Consider the following 22,324-nt stretch of genomic DNA (forward strand, 5'->3'; position numbering starts at 1 on the left):
AAATATATAAAATATCATATTTTGGCAATGATGAAAATTCCAGTTCCTTTGTAATCTCTCACTTATGTGTCATCTTTACTCCAGAGCTTTAAAATAATTAGGAGCTAATTCTTACATGTGTGTAATGAAGAATGGATGACTATAAAATTTACCTGTGTATTATCTGAAATTTGTCATTGGATAGATTTCAACTGCATCATATTATACTTAGGATAATGGGTATGAGTCCTTGCCTTTCCCACTGTGTAGTTGAGTAACCTTTTCATTCACCTTTCCTTCATTTCACTACTCTTAGGAAACTGTTGTGTTAGCAGCACAATGTTGAAATAAACCGGTTGAGATCCCAGGTTTCTTAGGGCTTGGTCTCTTCAGGTCTCTTTAAGCTTACAGTTTAGTGGGAAATAATCTTTTTCTTTTCTTTCTAGGAAGAGAGCAAATGATAATGAGTTATGTGGGACTCTCCAATAAAGGCACAGGGGATAGGTACCTGGGCTCTGTTGTTTGCTTGAGTTTGAATCTTGTCTCTGGCACTTATTAGCTGAGTAGACAAATATTTTTCAGGGTATTAATTGAAATAATACATGCAAGGTGCTTGCCTCAGTGTCAAAATTGCAGTAAATGCTAAGCTAATGTTACTCCTAGTATTAAAATGGATTTTGTTATATCTAAGTTGCTTGAAAATCAGAGCAAACTTTGAGAGAAGAATATCAAATCACTGGTTTGGTCTGGTGTGTCTGAAACAGATCCTGTGATTGTCCTGTGTCTTAAATGACTGATAACTGACCAACTTTAATTGTTTTTTGAGGATCAGAGACTAAAGCTGAGTGAGAGGAAAAACACATCATTCTCAATTATTGTTCTATCAGAATATCTTAGTGTAACCAAGACCATACATGACCATAATTTTTATTCATTTCCTATAACCTTGGCCTGGAACATCTTGGTGGATGAATGTTTTTCTAGTCACATCTAATGTTGTTTATAGTGTAGAGTAGAAATGCCTTTGGATGAACAGATTGTGCACAACAAGTGTTAAAATGACCATATGTGGGATTTTTATGATCGCTAGAAATTGTACTCATTAAAGACAAAACAAGACTTATTAGATCAGTAAGTGCTTCCCTGAGCATTTTGAGATGGCCAAAAATTATGGTACACTGGTACTTAAAAGATCAGAATTACTCTCAGTGACAAAATAGCAGCTATAGCAAATAGCAAATGTCTGCGTTGGAAGGCTGAATTTGCTGAGAATGTTCTTCTGAAGATTATAGGCCAGAATTGGTGGTTTGGACTGTCAGTAGTTAGGATCTACTGGATTAATATCAAAGCCAGTCCACAGACTTTTGAGGATCATTCTTTGTTGGTCAATAAAGTCTTTTGCTCTGATGAGAAGACTGGTTGGTGGTATAATATTGCTTATTTTCCTGGATTCAAATAAAGGCAAGATGGAATTTTAAGCATGCATAGCTTCTCTAAAGCTATTTTAATTGTTTTTATCTCTTGAATACTAAGGGTAGAAATCATGTTTTAGGGGCACCTGGGTGGCTCAGTTGGTTGAGCGTCTGACTTCCGCTCAGGTCATGATCTCACAGCTTGTGAGTTTGAGCCCCACATGGGGCTCTGTGCTGACAGCTCGGAGCCTGGAGCCTGCTTCAGATTCTGTGTCTCCCTCTCTTTCTGCCCCTAACTCACATCCTGTCTCTGTCTCTCTCAAAAATAAACAAACATTAAAAAAATTTAAAAAAGAACTCAGGTTTTAATAAAATAAAAGCTTTTGGGTTAAAATATTTGCATTCTGACAGTTTTCATACTCAGATATTGCACAAAATGTAATTTACATTCACAAAATGTTTATAAATATATAAATGCTCCGAAGAAGTTGTGTTACCCTTCTTATCATCGTGGTATATAATTTTTAAATTAATGATTTAAGAGATGTGAGATGCAGAGTGTTGAGAGCTATTGGTGTAAATATGTTTAAGTTTATATGGTTTAGAAATTCTTTCCAATATATTACTTTTCTAAGTCTCTGGCTCTCAGTTTGCTAAAAGAGGCAAATGACATAAAACCTCCATGATTTAGTTTCCTGTCTATGAAGAGATGTGTCTAAATTAGATGATCTATCTTTAGAGTTTTTTGTACCCAGAAGAACTTATGCATTTAAAAGTAATTGACCTATGGGGCACCTGGGTGGCTTAGTCGGTTAAGATTCCTACTCGATTTCGGTCAGGTCTTGATCTCATGGTTCTTGAGATTGAGTCCTGTGTCAGGCACTGTGCTGGCAGTGCAGAGTCTGCTTGAGATTCTCTCTCCCTCTCTCTCTGCTCCCCCCTCTCCTGTGCACATGCTTGTTCTCTCTCTCTTAAATAAATAAATTTAAAAACAGAATCATTAACCTAGAAGGGACTATGAGGGGGGTTTCCCTGAAACTAAGAAACCAAATTAATAATTTAGAAAGGAAAATTGGGGATTTGTTACACCAAGGGCAAGAAGACAGAAGATTTGGAATAGGTGGAAAAATATTGACATCCTATTACTATGGTTCGTTGGGCTCAATTTTACTTTGATGCTCTCAGCCTTGACTAGACTGTTACTCATTTTGCAATATTTATTGACGAAATACCCTTAGTCTTCAGATAAATTCTGCTAATATCAAATAATCTTAGAGTAGGAGGTCTTCCTTCTAGGCTCCTATGATTGCAAATTAGAGTCCAGAGATAGCTAAGACTGAATGCAGCCAAGTTGAGAAGATAAAGTCAGGTTCACTAGGCTGTGTTTGGAAACATTGAGACCCATATTTAAGAAGCAATAATAAGAACTTTTGAGGTCTCCATTTAACAGTTGAGAATCTTAGTGACGTGTTGTATGTGACAGAATTGAGTCTTCTCCAACACAGGTATGTTTGTTCTTTCACCGCAATGTATCTGTTTATAAATATAAAATATTTCTATATTGTTTTCCCTCCTACTCTTCAAAAACAGATTTAGCAAATGCAAATATGTAATTAACCCCTAGCGTCTAGATGGTAGTGCCTAAATATCATTTGCCACTGAATGAACTAATAGAAACACGTCAAAAGGACCCAAAGTAAACATGAAATGGTTCCCAGTGGCCTAAGTTGGCTTACTTTGAATATCAAAAAGGAAAATGGCTGAAATGGGTTAAAGCAAACCAAATGTACAAAAATCTTGAATTCATAATGATATATAAAAAACAGAATAAAATGATTTATTTTTCTAGCTAAGATGGAGCAATAGGGACCAGATTTACTCTTTTCCTTGAAATATCCCCCAAACCAGGCAAAATATATGTAACAGTAGTCTTCAAGACACTGGCTGTCAGACAACTAAGGACAGTGATCCCTGAGATATGAGAAGCAAGAGTCGTCCTATGATTGCTTCCATCTAATGCATTGAAAGAATTTCCAGCACATAGCACAGGGTGGGCATGAGCGGGGGGGGGGGGGGGGAAACCCAGGCAAAACTCAGCAGGCACTCTTGAGTTAAGAGAGAACAGGAAGTCCAGGGAGACCAAGGCAGCCAGAGTTCAGAGGACAGACCACCAGAGTGGAGAGAACCCCATAGAGAACTCATAGGGAATCCCAGAGGTCTGTAGATGATCTCTTTTGCGCACCCAGTCCTAAATAACCCATGAGTACAGAAGAAATCAAAAGAGAAATTAGCAAATATTTTTAACTGAATGAGAATGAAAACACAACACTGATGATTTAGTGTGATCCTGCTAAATTACCCTTTAGGTAAAATTAAATAGCACTAAACACCTATATAAGAAAAAAAAGAACATCTGAATTTGGTGACTTTCTACGTTATAAACTTTTACCTTATGAAACTTAAGAAGAGCAAATTAAACTCAAAGTAAGCAGAGGAAAGGAAATAGTAAAGATCAAAGTGGAAGTCAATGTAATGGAAAACAAAAATAAAAGAAAAATCATTGAAATTAAAAACTGGTTCTGTGATTAAATAGATCAAATTGATAAATCTCCACTTGAACTGATTAAGAAAAGGAGAGACAGAGAGACAAAGACAAGACACAACTTGCCAATATCATGTCATAACTACAATTCTACAGATGTTAAAAGGATAACAAGGGAATTTTGTATGTGTTTATGCCTATAAATTTAATAAATTAATGAAATGAAAAATTCATTTGAAAGACAGATTACCAAAGCACACTCAAGAAGTACATAATCTGAATATCTCTGTATCTGTTAAAGAAATTGCATTTGTAGTTAAGAACCTTCCCTCCAATAATACTCCAGGCCCAAATTGCTTTACTGGTGAATTCTACCAAATATTTGTTATATTTAAAAACTTTGAGGCACTTGGCTGGCTCAGTTGGTGGAGCCTGCATCTGTTGATCTCCAGGTCATGAGTTCATGGTGTAGAACTTAAAAAATAAATAAACAATCTAACTAAAAACTTTATCAGTAAGAGATACACATGAGTATTTACTGGTAACACAGTGTTTAGGCATTTGGTTTGAAGTATTTCAAAGAAGATAAAAAGAAGAAAACGTGGATTGGCCGATGAAAAATGGCAAACTATAGATAATTGAGCTAGATTATAGGACATGGAGGTTTATTACCTTATCCTCATTACTGTTGTTTGAATTTGAAAATTTCCATAATAATAAAAAAAGCTTTTAAGAGGTCAAAAATTTAAAAATGTTGATAGTAATGTCACATGATAAAATCACACCATTCAGTATCATACTTTTTAAGAATTCATACGAACATGGGAAGTGTTCAAGATAATAATTAACAATAATTTATATTAGCATATAATATTAATTTAAAAATCAGTTGAACAGATAGATCTATGGAGTCTGAAATGTCAAAGTGACAAGTTATTTTTACCTGTAGTTGGAGTACAAACTTCAGAAATGCTGTGGGTTCGTGAATTTAATGCTGCAGATCCGTTGTTAAGTTTACATCAGATCAGCTAAAATGATTTTAATCTTTTATTAGATCTTACTTTAAATATCTACTAACGGGGGCACCTGTGTGGCCCACCAAGCATCAACTCTTGGTTTTGGCTCAGGTCGTGATCTCACAGTTCATGAACTTGAGCCCCATGTTGGGGCTCCATGCTGACAGCACAGAGCCTACTTGGGATTTTCTCTCCCTCTCTCTCTGACCCTCCCCTGTTTGGGTGCATGTGTGTACCCACGCTCTCTCTCAAATAAATAAACTTTAAAAAAAATTAAAAAATAAATTACTATTATGCAAGGTGGGGAAGAATTTTTGACAAAAAGTTCACTTTTATTATATACCATGTAAAAAATTCATATTTGTCATAACTTAAAGGTAGATGTATTTTTTAGATTGCTGATATATTTTAAAGTTATGTGTGTTGATATTATTTTAAAATATGAATATAGTAAGATTACTAAATATTATAAAGCTGTGAGTGTTAATTAGTTAATAATATAATTCTGATGCTACATTAGGTCTTATTGTTGCTTTAGTTATTCAGTTTATAAACATGACCTGAATTCTTGGGATATGTCAGGTATGGTTTTGGTTGAAGTTTTTAATGTTTATTTCTGTTTTTAAACAGAATTTTTTGGGCAAGGTAACAGACAACTAAACAAAATGCCCAAACTTCTGATATTTTTTTGGACCATAATCACATTTAAAGAATTTAAAAAAAAAACACGTATTTTAAAAGTGCTTATGGTTGAAAGTATGAAATGTTTTCTAAAGAAAAACAAAATTGATTTTTTCAGTCAATTTAACTTAAGTAACTGAAAGAATGTTCATTCATGCAACTAACTCAATTTTTGTCTTCCCTTTCTTGTGTATCCAGAGACTAGAAATGAAAGATGAACTTTCTTGCCTTTTAAATTTCCAAACAACTGATCAGTTTAGAGTACTTTATTCTACAGTTAGAATAAAATGTTTTGCTGCCTTAAGGATGATGTTGCTGTTTAGTTATAGATTATCATTTCATTTTTTTCTAAGTAATTATAGTAGTTGAGTGTTATTTTGAGATATGGAAAAATACGTGTTCTTAAATTCATTCAGCTCTAAAATATTTTGTAGTAAGTATGAGCCAGTGAGTATTATGAAGATATGTTTGTTAGATGACCATGCTTTGGTTCTATTTAGCCTCTAGAGTTAGGAGTTGAGCCCAAAACCTGAATGTTGAAAATATTGGCGATGATTATCTAGATCTGGTGTGATCCATTAATTGATTTTTTTTTTTTTAGAAGTTTGCAATGGACAGCAAACCACTTATTGCTGTCATTAAAGCTGATGGTATGATGACTAATTGTATGACCTGGGGGAAATCACCTAATTTCTTTGCCTCAATTTCCTCATCTATAAAATAAGGATAATAATAGCGTCTACCTGCTGCTTGGGTTGTAGAGGAAGTGTGCCTGGGCTGTAACTAAAGTAGTCAAAAAATAAAATAAATAAAGTAATGAGAAAAATATTCATCCTGGTGTCCAAAAGTTCCTGGTAACTCTTTAGTCCTAATCTACTCCTATTCTTTCATTAAAATAAAAATGTAAAATAAATTTTCATGAAAATAAATCTTATTTAAAATCTTTATGATCCTTTTATTTCTATCTCAGTGCCAATACTGAATCTTAAGATTAATAACCATATGTGTGCTCTTCATTGTTTTGTTTTGTTCTCTTCCTTTCCCTGCCAACACCCTTATGGGTAAGTTCATGCACTGAACAACTAAAATAGTATTTTTAATAAAATTATTTAAAAATTCTTACTGCAGCAGTACACTGAATCAGAATATACTCTTGTACCTTATTATTATTGCACAAATTAGTGACTTTGATTTTTACTTTGCTAAATTAGTATAGGCAGTATCTAGATAAGCTATGGCAATTTATCACATTTAGTTTTTTATTCTGTTAAATCAGTAACACCTGTCCAATGAGGTTACTCTTTTTATATTTTATAACCCTGTTGCTCACATTCTAGTTGTAATATATATTTGTGCTACCTTTTCATTTCAACAACTACAGTGGCAGGATGTATCAATGTGACACGAGTAAAATAAATGAATTCATCTTTCAAATGACTCCATTTGTGAAAGTCCTAACAAGTAAAATGAACAGATGAGTTTCTTTGTTATATCTATCCTTTGATAAAATGGTTGCTTCAGGCTTTAATATAAATATATAATATAAAATGAAGAAAGTAGGCACTCTTTTTTGAAAGGGTCTTTCTTGGATGTTGGCTTTTATATTTTAAATATTGTTTTACATTGCTTATATTATCCTCATTTTACCCCTTGACTTTTTATCACATACTTCTTATTCATAAATTGTGGTTTTGAGGCAGATATTCTTATATTCGTATGAAAAAGGATTTCAACTTTATTTATCAGGTCTCTAACACATGAGGTCAGTCTTTATCTAAGAAAGATTAGGAGATGTTGCTTTCATGCTTTCTTAGACTTTCAAATTCGTTCATACTGTTTTGTGAGAGAAATTTTATTTAAGGAACAGTGTGAGTCTACTTCACTCAGTCTTGTGGTTTATACATATATTGTAATATTAGACACGGATGGGGCCCCAGCAGAACAGACTGCCGGAATTAGAGAAACCATATTTGGGGCCTAATGAGAATAAATTATAATGAAACTTAATGAGGAAATATATTACTGGGAAAAAATAAAGTAAGCAGATCTCATTTATTAATTTAAAATAAACATTTATTGAGAATTAGAGCTAAATAGAAACCAAATTTATTTAAGGGACATAGTCAATTATATAAAACCATTGACAGTTATATTCACTTAATAGCTTTGAATGATTATACAATATTTACCAGCATTTTATTTTTAATTAATTTAACTGTGTACTTAAGTACAAATTTCACTGCACCTGGGCAGATCTTGTTAGCCACAGGGAAGTGCCTGTGTATGAATATATTACATTCATTCACACACATAGTTAAACATGGTACACACCCACACCATGCCAATCATTAATCATTACTCAGAAACCAAATAACCAGATTTTTCTTTACAATTTTGCTTAATATCATATGATGTTTATAATGATGAAGGGGCTCCTGGATACTGAAAGGAAGATAAATTATGTTGTGCCTTTTTTATAGTCGCATTCTTGGACAATAGGGAATTCATTTCCATAGTAACTCTCTGTTAGTCAAAAGCTAATTTATTTATGTGACAGTAGAGGTATGTGTTCTGAAATTTTAGCTTGAATCCTCAGTATTTAACCAGAATTTGAGCCAACATATTTTTACTCATTATTTCCCATAATTATTTTTAGAATAAAGTTTGGTTCTGAGCTGCTTCTTCTCCAGACACCCTGGCCCAATAATAGAGGCCAATCGAGTCCATTGACTAAAGGCAATTGAGCTTCTCACATGTTTGCTATCCAGCCCAGAGGTATCACAGGCATTTACACAAAAGCTGTTGATCACACTGTATTTACAAAACCTTTAGGAATATAGCTGCTTCCCCTCCTGTAGACTTCCCTGCAATTGAACGGTAGACTTCCCTTCAATTGATTGTATCCTAGTGGGATGATTGGCCATCAACATTTTTTTTTTCCCAAGAGAAAGCTTTCCACTGGAGCTTTCTCTTTTACATTCACTAGAGGAAATGCTTGGTTATTATGTTTGATCAGAGGTACTTTTTCAACATACAATTGGCTATCAATCTTGGATCTTTAAAAATGAAACAATACCCCCGTGCCTGAGAAGGCAGCACAAGTGATGACTTTTACCGATCTCATCTAGCTGGAAAAGAAAACAAAGTTGGTTAGCACTGCGTTTCTCAGGCAAGTTGCAGGAATACTCTGACAGTTAGGCTTCTGGGTTGTTATAAAGAACTCCCATTAGATTGACTACTTTTTTCTTATTTTTGGAAACTGGATCTCCTAACCCTCTCCTTTTACTTTGTTCTCACCCCTAGGTCTGTTAGTCCTCAGATCCTTTTTTCTCTCTAAGCTATGTGCTTCTGCATCACAGAGGACTTCATTCTCCAGGCTGCATTCAGTGGGAGGCAGCTAGGCCAAAGGAAGTGAGAAACTAGTGTATTTCTCTCCCTCCCTCTCTGTCTCAGGTAACATTACTGGAGACAGCTTTATTTCCTCCATGGTTCTAGCCCTGGACAGATCCCCTGCAGCTCCAGCTTGTATTGGATGGCCATAGCCCATGGATTCCAGTAACACTGACCCGTCCTTTTGTCCTTCCCTCCTTAGGTGCATGTTCTTCCTGCTGTTGCAAAATCTCTGGCTTACACTAGCCTCTCCAGTTTTTCTTCTCAGCCTCTGCTTCACCAGAATAACCAATTTCCTTAATGAAATTCCCTTCGTGTAATTTTAATAAATACTTATAGTGGTTTCTGTTTTCCTGTTTGACCCTAATGCATCTTTCTTTCTGCATCATTCCATGTTTCTTACATGAGACCCCCTTTAAGAGAGTAGAACCAATAATTATTTTCTCTCAGAGGATCTTGTAATGGTGGCGATCAAAGCACAAAGCAGAGAATTGCACATAATGTAAGATTTAAGTTATTCTTGACCCTTCCTAAAATTATCACTACCTGTACTTCTGCTCTGGATCTAGACAAGCCATAGCTAGAGAGAGACAGCTAGCTATGTGACAGTTAAAAACAATGAAGCTACAAGGCCATGGTGAGTCCCCAAAATAGGATGATGGACTAGCTGCTTAATTCTCAAGAGACAGTTTGTATACATGCTCCTAGAAAGACAAAATTTAAATGTTTTCTTAGTGCTATAATCTATAATGTCCATTCATAGAGGAAAATTTGAAGAAAAATATTTGACTAAGAAGTTGTGAACTAGTTATCTGAGTTATTGGTTATTAGTCACTAGTTAATTTAAGTTACATCTTAGATGGTTTTGACTGATAATTTAAAAATAACATGCTATCATGTCCACTTCTGTTTATTTTTTCATTTTCAAAAATCTTGGTCATGCTTTTTTTTATTGATACGAGAGGGCATAAGTGACTCAGAGTACATATTATTAAAGTAAACCATAATTTGATATTAAAGCTATACCTTAGGTGTACACTGGCTATTTTATTTTAAATTCATCTCGGTTGAAGCCTTTTACTCATAGATGGACAAAATAGGTTGAGAGAGTAGCATTACAGATGGATAGTTCTTTGTATCAGAATGTGATACTTTAACATATAAGGCAAAGTTATAAAATTTTTGCAGCTTACTTTGGAAAAACTTGTATTTTCTATTTAATGATAATGTAATTTCATGATCTATATTATTTAATTACCATTTTTTTTAAAGTTTATTTATTTATTTTGAGACAGAGTGTGTGTGTGAATGGGGCAGGTACAGAAGGAGGTACAGAGGTACAGAGGGAGAGAGAATCTCAAGCAGTCTCCACACTTCGAGTGCAGAGCCTGGTGCGGGGCTCGAACCCATGAACCGTGAAATCATGACCTGAGCCAAAATGAAGAGTCGGAAGCCACCAGGGGCGCCTGGGTGGCGCAGTCGGTTAAGCGTCCGACTTCAGCCAGGTCACGATCTCGCGGACGTGAGTTCGAGCCCCGCGTCAGGCTCTGGGCTGATGGCTCGGAGCCTGGAGCCTGTTTCCGATTCTGTGTCTCCCTCTCTCTCTGCCCCTCCCCCGTTCATGCTCTGTCTCTCTCTGTCCCAAAAATAAATAAACGTTGAAAAAAAAAATTAAAAAAAAAAAAAAAAGAGTCGGAAGCCACCGACTGAGCCATCCAGGAGTCCCATGATTACCGTTTCTTACTGATAACCGATATACTGCCTGTAGCATAGATATTAACTTTGATTTTAGATCATTCACTTTTAGCTCTTGAGTGCCATTAGCAGAGTGAGGAACTAAAGTTTACCAATTTCCAATTTAAATATATTTTAACCAAATGCTGTTGCTTCTCAAAATGGTTATTATAGAACAAAGGTAAAACAATTGAAATCTGATTTAGTGTTTGGAGAGTTCCTGACTTGGATTTTGAGTACACATCTTTACATGCCCTTTAAAAAGTTTGAGTCTTCTAAGATTTTTCTCATGTGGAAAGTGTTCATTCTTTCATTATCATAGGTGATTGGGGCACTTGGATAGTACCATGAACAATTAAATCAAGTACATTGCCAGAAATGAAGACTGTGGAAGAAATAGCATTTTTTCCCAACTTACGTCTTGATTTCTTTTCGGATGGATTCAGTGACTCCTTTCTCGCTAGTAGTGGTGATCCAATTGATTAATTATAAGTTTGTTAGTATCAGATATGTCTTCCAACTAGAAGGAATATTTGGGGTTTTATTTGGGTACTATAAGGGGGCGTGTAGAAAGAAGTATGACATATATGTTTTGGAATGTTTCTTCTCATAAAAATGGCTTTGAGATTGAGAGGAGAGAATGCTGCTGATGGATGCCTAGGTGAGCTGTTTTCTTCCTTGGTGACTCAGGGTGCTCCAGACTTACAGGGCAAACCTCAGAGAGAAGCTGCATGTACCTATTGACAGAGGCCCCATGCTGTTCCACCATGTGTGTTAGGAAGTCTTTTTCTGGTGGCATGGAAGGCCAAACACTGGTCGGTGGCCCCGCTGGTGGTTATTCTGGGCACCCACGTTTTTTTAGTTCACACTCCCTGAAACAGTACCTGGTCACAGAATAGGAAGAATCATTTCTGAAATTAAGATTTAAGCACTTTTCCCTCTGAGCTGTGGCTTTAGGCTGAGGCCCAGAAATGAGAGTGTAAGGCTATGAGATTTTCGATGTGAAGGTGAGTCCCAGTTGCATATTCTAAATTGGGAAGAAAGAAAAAAACAGACATTTTATTTTACAGAGTAGGTACAACATTTCGGTAACATTTCTGGAATGCCAAAAAAATAGATATGTCAGAATACTTTTTTAAGTTAAAAAGCATTAATGGCATCCTTTTGTTTTTCAGCTGTATACATTTAAAAATAAAGACTGGAATGATAAGACTTTTGCCTGAGTAGCATGTGATCAAGAGGTCAACGTACAGGTCGCTTGGCTTGGATATGACAAGCTTTTGTCCTGGGCTAAGTTTCATTTATTTTCCTACTTTAAAAAATTAGGTCATAAAACTTTTATTTGGAAGGTACCTCCCAAACTTCTGACACACTGAAGTGTGGTGTATGATGCCAGTCACTGAGATAGGTTCCAAATTCCATGGACTGTCTTTTGTTTTTATAATAGATCTCGGACCTTGTTGCAAAGAAATGAAGGACAAGTACCCAACCAGTCCAGTTAGATGAAATAATCTCTCCTTGTTTGCATTCACATTTGACTTAATTTGCCCTTAGTTTATTTAAGCTTTGATTTTTTTTTTCCTATGTGAGTGAAACAGTGTGAACATTTTATTTTTTTAATTGAGGAGAAGTTCTGTTTCTTAGCTCCTGCTGGGTAAAAAAGTGACAGGGCTGCTTAGTGCTGCTAACTTTAAGTGCTGTTTGTAGTTTGTTATGAGCTCCAGAAATCTTATGTGGAGAAAAGAAAGGGATCTAGTGGAAAGAAAAGTCCTAGACAAAAGTCAATTAGAGACTGCTGCCTGCCAGAGTACAAGATGAGGAGCAGAGCATCCATTCTGAATTGGTACACCAAGACGCAGAAATCCAATTAACAAATTCACATTTCTGCAGCAGAAGACAGTGATTACAATTTTGGTGAATTCTTCAGAATTCCTGCCACACACATCAAAATGCTGACAATTTACAGAGGCTTGAAAAAAAGAAAAACTGTTCTTCACTTAAATATATGTAAATAGAGAACTGATTGTGCTTCTTGTTCTAAATGACCTTTAATTGTGTGGAATGAGATTTTTTTTTATTAATACTTACATCTTAGTGAACTTTATGTTCACTAATGTTCAAAAATATCACTTTTAAAAACACGTAGCTTCAGAGCCTTAGATCCTGCATTTGATAGAGTTAGAGGGACAGATACCTGATTTCTGGAAATGTAAATAAATGAAAATATCTTTAAAGTTTTGACCCTAATTTCAGATTTACTCAGTCAGCAAGAGCATTTAATGAATTGAGTTTGATGCACCTAATACCGTGTAAGGCACTGGTGACATGAAGGTGAATAGCCATGGCCCTGACCTATAGTAGCTTGCCTTTGACTCTAGTGGGAAGAACACTTACTAGACCAAACTGTAGAGCAGTGTGTTGAAGGCCCTGGTGGGAGAATGACCACCATCAGTGGGTGTACGTAGGGCAGTCTCTGACTCTGACAGTGGGCATCCCAGATGATTTTACAGAGGATGTGCCCTGGAGCTGTGAAGGCTGAATTATGCTTTGATGGGAAATGAAGCCAGCCTGTCACTGCCCCAAGGTGGCTCAGGATACTATTGCTGTTAATGCATTTAAAAATTTTTTTAGAATCAGATTAGCCGACTGTGTATTATATTCTATTACTATGCTTATGTATGCTTGGATATTAATTTAATCAATCAATTAATTTTTTTTTTCCCTCACTGTTAATTGTACCCTACTATCATTGTATCCGGCTAACCCAACGAATTTAATCAATTGTAAGTGCCATTTGTGTGCTGATGACTTCCACATTTTCTTGACATCTTTTCTTGGCCATTTAATGGGCATCTCAGACATAGCATATTCAAAATCAAACTCTTTTCCTATCCGCTACCAAACCATCTTAGTTAATTGGAGCAATACCTTCCAGGAGCTCAAATCAAAAACCTTAGAATCATCCTTGATTCTTGTTTTTCTCTCATGCTCCATAATCCATTTGTCAAAAAATTCTGTTGATTCTTCTTTCAAATATATCCAGAATCTGATATTCATACCACCTCTAGCTGCTATCACTGTGGACCAAGTCAGATATTGATTGACTACATTAATTCAGTATAGTCTCTCTCTGCTTCTACCTTTGCTTCTCTTATAGACTCACGCAGAAGCTAGAAGATCATTTAAAAATGTAAGTTAGATCATGTCATACTCCTACACAAAACCCTCCAGTGGCTTCCCAAATTCCTCAGAGCAAAAGCTAAAATCCTTACCTTGTCCTACAAGGTTTCATACAGTCTGCCTGTCTTCACTCACCTCTTTGGCTATGTCTCCTGTTAGTTTTCTTTCTGTTCATTCTGCTGCAATACCTCTGGCTCCCCATTCCAAAATGCTCCTCCTGTTCCCATCCCAGGGTCTTCGCACTAAGTCTGGGCCCAGACATCAACATGTTTTGTGTGCTTCCTCGCCTCCTTCAAATCTGTGCTCAATGATCATCTTTTCAATGAGATCATCTTTGACTGCCTATTTAAAATCATACCCCATCTCATCCCTTCCCTCCACTGTTTTCCATCTGCCTTGCCTTGTTTTATTTTTTTTCTATAGTACTTTTTTTTATATAGGACTTTTAACATACTATATAATTTACTTATTTATTTTTCTCCTCACTTTTTTCCAGGTAGGAATATAAGCACCCTATGGACAGGGTTTTTTTGTCTGCTGTGTTCACTGTTGTATTTTTAGCAACTAGAATAGTGTCTGGTCCATGATAGGTGCCCAATAAATAGTTATTGATCATATGAATAATATCTTATGCATTCTTTTTTTAAAATTTTTTAATGTTTATTTTTGAGAGAGAGAGAGAGAGAGAGAGAGCGAGCATGAGCGGGGGAGGAGCAGAAAGAGAGGGAGACACAGAATCTGAAGCAGGCTCCAGGCTCCAAGCTGTCAGCACAGAGCCCAACACGGGGATTGAACGCATAAACGGTGAGATCATGACCTGAGCCGAGGTTGGACGCTTAACCGACTGAGCCACCCAGGTGCCCCTCTTCTGCATTCTTTATTTGAGTGATTGAAGAGGCTGAGCTTTATGAATTAGTTTTACACTTTCAGGATTTAAACCTCAATAGCTCTGTATTAGAGAAGTGGTTCCCAATTTAGGCTGCGGTCAGCTGGGTATCTTTTTCAGAAATACTAATGACTGGCCTTACCTCAAGTCAGTGAATCAGAATGCCTAAGGATGGGGCCTCGTTATCAGTATTTTTTTTAGAAGTTCCCCATGTGATCCTAATGTGCAGCCAAGTTAGAGTCAGGTGTTGAGGAGACATTTAAGTAAGTATGCGCAAATGAATGAAAATTCACAACTATCCAGATATGGACCAGCTCAAGCATTAAGACTGGATGGCGAGTGTTTGGGGTGAAAGATTGTTCCTGAGCAGAAGAGCCTGGGGAGGGTTGGTTGAGTAGGAGGGGAGGTGGAGGGGAAGTGAAAGAGTTGGGAAAGACAAAGAGGGGTCTCCCAGGTACTTGTAGCAGGAAGGGAAGGTTGGACCCTGGTCCCTTGGCAGCTGCTGCCAATTGATGGTTCCTGTCTAAAGGGCATAGTTAATATTGGAAACTGTCTGGTTAATAATTTGTGTTAGGCAAGTAGATTGTATTTCCAATACTCACTAATTTTTACTCTCTCTAAAGTAATTGAGAAGGTTTTGTGGAGAAGTTGAGGTAGGAACTAGGCAGTTGAATAAGTGGCAGGGAGAGAAGACGACACACTTCCAAGTTATCTGCATAAAAAGAGTGAAGTGAGAGCAATTTTAAAGTAATGAGCACAGCTCTTTGAGTACATTGAGACTAGCCTCTCAAAATTTGGGGAAAGAGATTTCAGCTAGCTTAACAGATTTCAGAAAATGGCAGTAATAGTGAAGGGCTTTGATAGGCAAGTTCTGGGGTTCTTTTTTGCAGTTGAAATATTTTTGTTTCCTAAAAGTTTCAGAGAAGGTGAGAGATATGGTCAGAGTTATTTAAGGAAGATTAATCTGGCTGGTGATGTGCCAATAAGGAGTTAGAAGGTACAGCTATGAGACACAGTGCCGTAAAGTGTGCTAGAAAGCAAAACAGGATGTGAATAAAATGGCAAAAAATGTCAGATCTAGTAGGAGAATGGCAGAGTGAAACAGACCTTGGATTTGGAAATAATGCAAAGAAACAGCAGCCCAGTGTGATTAAGAAGGCAGTGGATGGAAGGAATACATAAAGTGTCAGAGAATTAACATAGTAGCTACTGTGTATGTGACAGCATTCAATACCCTGAAAGTCCTGTTTTCGTGGTTAGATTTAGAAATTTTTATTGTCTATGCCAGGATCTCAGGCTGTTTAAACGCTTTCAGTTACATCCTGAGGTTCTTGGTTCTGTGAGGTGCTGGGAAGGTTTCACCTGATTTCCTAAATGTAGCTTATCTAGCTTTTATTACCATTTCTATACTTGAGTGCAAGCCTTAACCAAGCTGAGATTCAGAGCTAGTTGATGAGCAGAAGGGATGCCGCTCATTCTCTCTTGTCCAACCAAATCCTCTAAATGTAGATATCAGACCCTGTCAAGATGTAGAAGCCATCCTATGCTCAGGGACAGAAATTCCCTCTCTGCCCCTTTCCTTCCCATTCCCAGCAGTCTTAATTTGTCCCCTCCCCCCACTTTTTTCCCTGTTTTTCCCATGCAAGACCTGTGCTACAACTCCTTTCCTTTATTTCTTGTGTCTCCCTCCCTGTCGCTAATAGGAGACTCTTCCCCAGAGAAACTGTCTTTCTCTGATCCTTCTGTCTCCCTGTGCCTCTGCTCTCTCTCATGACCTCCATCTTGGCAGATGAGTATGTGGTGCTGATCTGCAGCCCCAGTAACCCTGATATCACAAGGCAGCCTGTCTTAACCTTTGACTTTGCTCCCTAAAGATTATGACTGATTGCTTTGAAACCCAGTCCCAATAAAACCAACATCTGCAGGGCTGGTAAGAAGTAATTTAGGACTGGTTGGCCTTTGAACATATTAAACTATGCAGAAGTCTTTATTCTTTTTAAAAATTATTACCTCCAACTGGCTTCATCTGAATTATCCTTGTTAGCCTGAATTGATGGAACATCCCTGCTGCCGCTGCCAAGGTCCCGTGAGTCCTCTTATGTTGGTTCATCCACCATAGTCAATTTGCACAATTGAGGATTTTGTTTAATTTTTTACTTTTCCAGAGTCTTACGAGAACTTGGAAGCCATTTGAGGTCTTTTTATAAACCTTCAAGACTGTTTCCTAGGTAACATTTTAGTGTCTCATTTTATACTTAAGTACATACATGGCCATACCAATCATTGACTAATTTTAGTCTTTAACCTAAATTAGTTACAAGTAATATTTTTTCTCAATAAAAGCAAAATTAAACTGAAAGTTGATTACCTGTAGTCTACATTCTGACTTGAGCTTCTCTTAAAATACCTTACTACATGTTTAAGAATTGGAGTGACGTGTTTAGAAGATCTTGGTTGTAAACTTTGTTTATTCAGATCCTCAGTGATTTGTATAACCCAGCTACCAGTGAATTTATAAGGAAAGTAAGTTTAATTAAAATGCCCATTTCCTAAATGTAATTATTTGTTTTATACTATGAAGGATTACTTTAGGTAGCTTTTTATGAAACACTTGAGGGCACTATTATGAAATTCCCATAGCAAGGGAAGGAATGTGATAAATTTGACAGAGCTGTTTGTGGAGTTTTCAATAAAAAGTCCTCAGTACGTGTCTTGTAATAATGCTGGTTTCCAGGAATTAGCCTTCTGAAACTGCCTTTGGATACTGTTGTATTTCATGCTGAACTGGCCAAAATAGTCATAGGGAAGACCACATGAGCATAGTCAATGACTGTCAGCTCATAATAAAATGAGCCTTAATTGGATCCGAGAGTAAAATGCTCTTTTCAAGATCTCAGAATGCTACATGTGATAGCCAAAGTAAACTTGTTTCCCCATGTATGAGTTTGAGCTCCATTGTAAGAGTAAGAAATGTTCCATTTATGGACAATAAACAGGGAGGCATCAGCCACAGGTGGGCCATTGTCATCATTTGACCTGCCCTGCAGTGAGGAATGGTCCTGGATGCAGGATTTCTAAAAGCTAAAGAATCAACCAACTAAAATTAGAGGTTTTATTACATAGAGATAGTTTTTGGAATTGTTACTTCTTACTATTCCATTAATTTTAGAAGATATCTTTGGATTTTCTTAAGTCTATAAAATAATTTAGATTTGCTAACATCTCTCTCCCTGTTATCTGTTCCTTAATAAGTTATTCAAACCTGTTTGGTCCTCAGTTATGTTTCGTAATGTGAGGGGACTGAACTGCACAAACAGCTTTAAATTTTCTTCTTTACACAACTTTATTACAGCCTCCTTCTATGTCCTGGTTAATGAAGTGATTTTTCTTTTGTATCTTGGCCAAATGTACCTAACATACATAGTTCACCTTTTTAACCATTTTTAAGCGTACACTTCTGTGGTACCAAGTACATTCACACTGTTCTGTTATGATAAAGGTAATTTACAGCGAAGGAACCTAATAGATATGTAAGAATTCACATAGAAACTTTGTCTCGGAAGCTGTGGTAGACTCCAAAATATACATGTGTAGGAAATATTTATGTGACTGGGTAAAAATTTTATGAATTTGTGTCTTCCTAGGGACTATAATAAAGAATAATTGGAAATAAAGTGATGCTGTATATGTATTATACATGGCTATATTTAATAGTTCACATATGCATACGGTTACACATAGGAAAATTCATCCTTAACACTCAGGTTTAATAGTCATGCTTCAAACTATTTTCTAGCATCTCTATGGGTCCATTTTGTGTATTTCTGATTTTGCTGTGGTACAGATATGTCAGGACATAAGCCCAGCAAGCCATCCAGCACCTGCAATTCAAAGAGGCTATTTGTTTCTTTATGCATTTCCAGAACAGTATATACTTAACAGTAGTACAGACTTTCGGGTGTTCACACCTAAAGGAACTAGGAAAAGAAAAAAGTTCGAAGGTAGTAGAAAGAAGGAAATAATAAAGATTAGAGCAGAGATAAATGGAATAGAGAGTAAAAAAAAGAAACAACAAAAGAAAATGTCAATGAAACCAACATCTGGTTCATTGAAAAGATAATCACAATCGATGAACTTTTAGTCAGACTCATCAAGAAAAAAAGAGAGGCCTCAAATAATATCAGAAATGAAGAAGGAGAAATAACAACTGTCACTATAGAAACATAAAGGAATATAAGAGAATATTATATATAAAAAAACTATATGCCAACAGATATATAACCTAGAAGAAATGGATACATTTCTGGAAACATACAATCCAAAACTGAATCAGGAAGAAGTAGAAAATTTAAATAGACCAATTACTAGTAATGAAGTTGAATCAATAATCAAAAAACTCCCAACAAATAAAAGTCCAGGATCAGGTGGCTTCATAGGTAAATTCTACCAAACATTTAAAGAAGAGATCTTACCATTTGTGACAACATGGATGGAACTAGAGGGTATAGTGCTGGGTGAAATTAGAGAAAGACAAATACCATCTGATATCACTTATATGTAGAATCTAAAAACCAAAACAAATGAACAAACAAACAAAAACAAACTCTTAAATGAAGAGAACAAACAAGTAGTTGCCAAAGGGAAATTGGGCATGTGTTGCGGGGTGGCGATAGTTGAAATAGATAAAGGAGATTAAGAGGTGCAAACTTCTAGATGTAAAATAAATAAGCCATGGAGATGAAAAGTCCGGGAATATAGTCAAAAATAACATAGTGTGGTGACAGATGGTGACTATACTTTTGTCGTGAACCTTGCATAAAGAATTGTCAAATCAGTATGTCGTACACCTAAAACGAATGTAGTATTGTATGTTAATTATAATTCAGTTTAAATATATAAAAACATATCCTGTAAAGAAAACTAACTATAAAAATAATGTGGCTTAAGAAAATGGTTATTTTTTATATAGGAAATACAAGTATAGGATACATTACTAAGAGGAGCTTTAATAATAAGAGTATCAAATGTAACAGTGACTAATCCTTGATATGTACAAGTTCATCTTTGCTTAACTGAGAACAAGAGAACTTGACCAAAGAAACAATTAGCTACTTTTTTTAGTCCCTGTACAAATTCTTGTGAAAAATAAAAGATTTGTGAAAGTAAAAAGACATGTCCTTACACTATTAAGATATTTATAGGAAATGTGACTGTTTACAAAATACAAATTGAGGGGGCACCTGGGTGGCTCAGTCGGTTGAGTGTCTGACCAGCTCAGGTCATGATCTCGTGGTTCATGAGTTATGGGGCTCACTGCTGTTGGTCTTTCAACCAGAGCTCAGTTCGCATCATCTGTACTCCCCTCTTTCTTCCTTCCCTTACTTGCACTCTCTCTCCCAAAAAAATAAACAAAAAATTTAAAGAAATACAAATTGAGTAAAACCCAGGGGATATGCAAACATTTTCATGAAGCAATTCTAATAAATTCATCTTTCCGTGAGTGAGGATTGGTTTGAAAAATTTAACAAGACCTCCCCTCACTACAGTATGGAGCTAACAGGAGTGGCCAATTCGAGTTGCCTATTTTCCCAGGAAGTACTTTCTTGGCCTTTGAAGATACACCTAGAGGAGAAGGCTGAATGGACCACGCATCTCCTTCTATGCCTTTGTGAGCATATACATCTAAAGGAGGGAAGTGGGCCTCAGTGTTTAAGGTGGTTAAAGATATTACCCTTGTCTTAAGAGAAACTTGGCTTCTTTTCAAAGATAGAGAACCCTGAAGCTGTTCTGTATTAATTTTCTATTGCTGCATAACAAATTAACACCAATTTAGAACCTAAAACAATGTACATTTCCAAGGGTCAGGAGTCTAGACACTCCAATGTGGCTTTTTTTCCAGTGTTTCACAAGGCCATAATCAAGGTCTCAACTGGGGATGCATTTCTTCCTAGAACTTAGATCCTCTTACAAGCTCATGTAGTTGTTGGCAGAATTCAATTCCCTATAGTTGTAGTAATGAGGTCCCCATCATCTTGCTGGCCTTCATGCAGGGATTTCTCTCAGTTCCTATAGGCTTCTTGCAGTTCCTCTCACAATAAGGCTGAGTAATGACTGCTTCAAGACCAGCAGGAGAATGTCTCTGACCTCTAGACCATTAGTGTAGACCCTGACTAGGTCAGCCCCATCCAGGATATGGTCTTTTTTGATTAATTCAGTGTCAACTGGTCAGGCATCTTAATTACTGATGCAAAATCCCTTCAGCTTCACCTTATAAGGAAGATACCCCCATTATATTCACAGATCCTATTCACACACAGGGTCAGAATTATACCAGGGCCTAGATCATTGGGTTATTTTAGCATTCTGCCTACCATACTTGTTTATTTTCTCACTGTGTTTCTCAGGGTCAGGAGGTAGGGGCAAGATCTTTGCTCTCAGCTGCTTTCAGATTATCAATCTCCTACCCTCATGAAAAATAATAACAATAAATATAATTAATAAAACACTGAGACTTTGAAACCTGTGCCATTTGGTGTTTGTTGTCTCTCATTTTACTGCCATCTTTTATACTCCTGGTGTCTCCTGCTCCTTCATAGAGATATTGGATGCCAAAGATTTCGGCACTTGACTCACAGCCTTCCATTTTGTTCCATGCCCAACTGTTACTCTGAATGACTTCAGTTTCTGTGCCCATCACATAGAGATATGTCAGAAAGAAAACATAATAAGGAACATATGTATTAGCCCTTTGATTCCTTATTAGAATTTTAGTAATATCAGAAAGACTATAAAAACTTTGGGGATGCCTGCATGGCTCAGTCACTTGAGCGTCTGACTTTTGATTTCAACTCAGGTGATGGTTCAAGCACCATATCAGGCTCTGCACGAACAGCATGGAGCCTACTTGGGATTGTTTCTCCTTCTTCCTCTGCTCCTCCCCCATCTTAAAAATTAATAAACATTTTTTTTAACTTAAAAAAACATACTTTGCTGTTTATTTTGTATTTTATGTATTTGTTTTTTGTTCCTGTAGATACTTCGAAAAGTTTTGATCATTGTTGTTTTATTTAATGCCAGTCTGCCTTATATATAAGGGGTAAAGGATAAGGATCAGGAGTCACATTTGAGGCAGAATGTTAGAGCCTGAGCAGCTCATCTCTGGGCCCTGGGCTTGGTATTGATTCTTGTCATCAGAGAGAGGAAGGCGAAACAGGGAGGCTGCCCTGATTCTGACTGGTGAACTATCTGGAGCTACTGAAGTGGTTAGAACAGTCTGTTTTATTTTAACAAAGTGAGTGCATTCCCTGTGTACTTTGGTTGCCAAGTACCGATCATATTCTGTTGTTGGTAAGGCTCTGAGACCATGGTAACTTGAGTAGGAACTTTGTTAGAACCCATTCCTCCCTCCCTTCCTCCCTCCCTCCCTCCCTCTTTCTTTCTTTCTCTCTCTCTCTCTTTCTTTCTTTCTTTCTTTCTTTCTTTCTTTCTTTCTTTCTTTCTTTCT

At 36.5% G+C, this 22,324-nt stretch overlaps 1 protein-coding gene across 1 annotated transcript in view; it reads left to right on the plus strand.

Moving 5' to 3' along the window:
- FBXL17 (F-box and leucine rich repeat protein 17) overlaps positions 1-22,324 on the plus strand; it is a 504,442-nt gene that overhangs the window by 153,733 nt on the left and 328,385 nt on the right. The gene's annotated exons all lie outside the window — the stretch shown is intronic.

The sequence above is a fragment of the Herpailurus yagouaroundi genome, unplaced genomic scaffold (genome assembly GCF_014898765.1).
Source record: "Herpailurus yagouaroundi ecotype Mexico unplaced genomic scaffold, PumYag 29, whole genome shotgun sequence".
NCBI classification, from domain to species: Eukaryota; Metazoa; Chordata; class Mammalia; order Carnivora; family Felidae; genus Herpailurus; species Herpailurus yagouaroundi.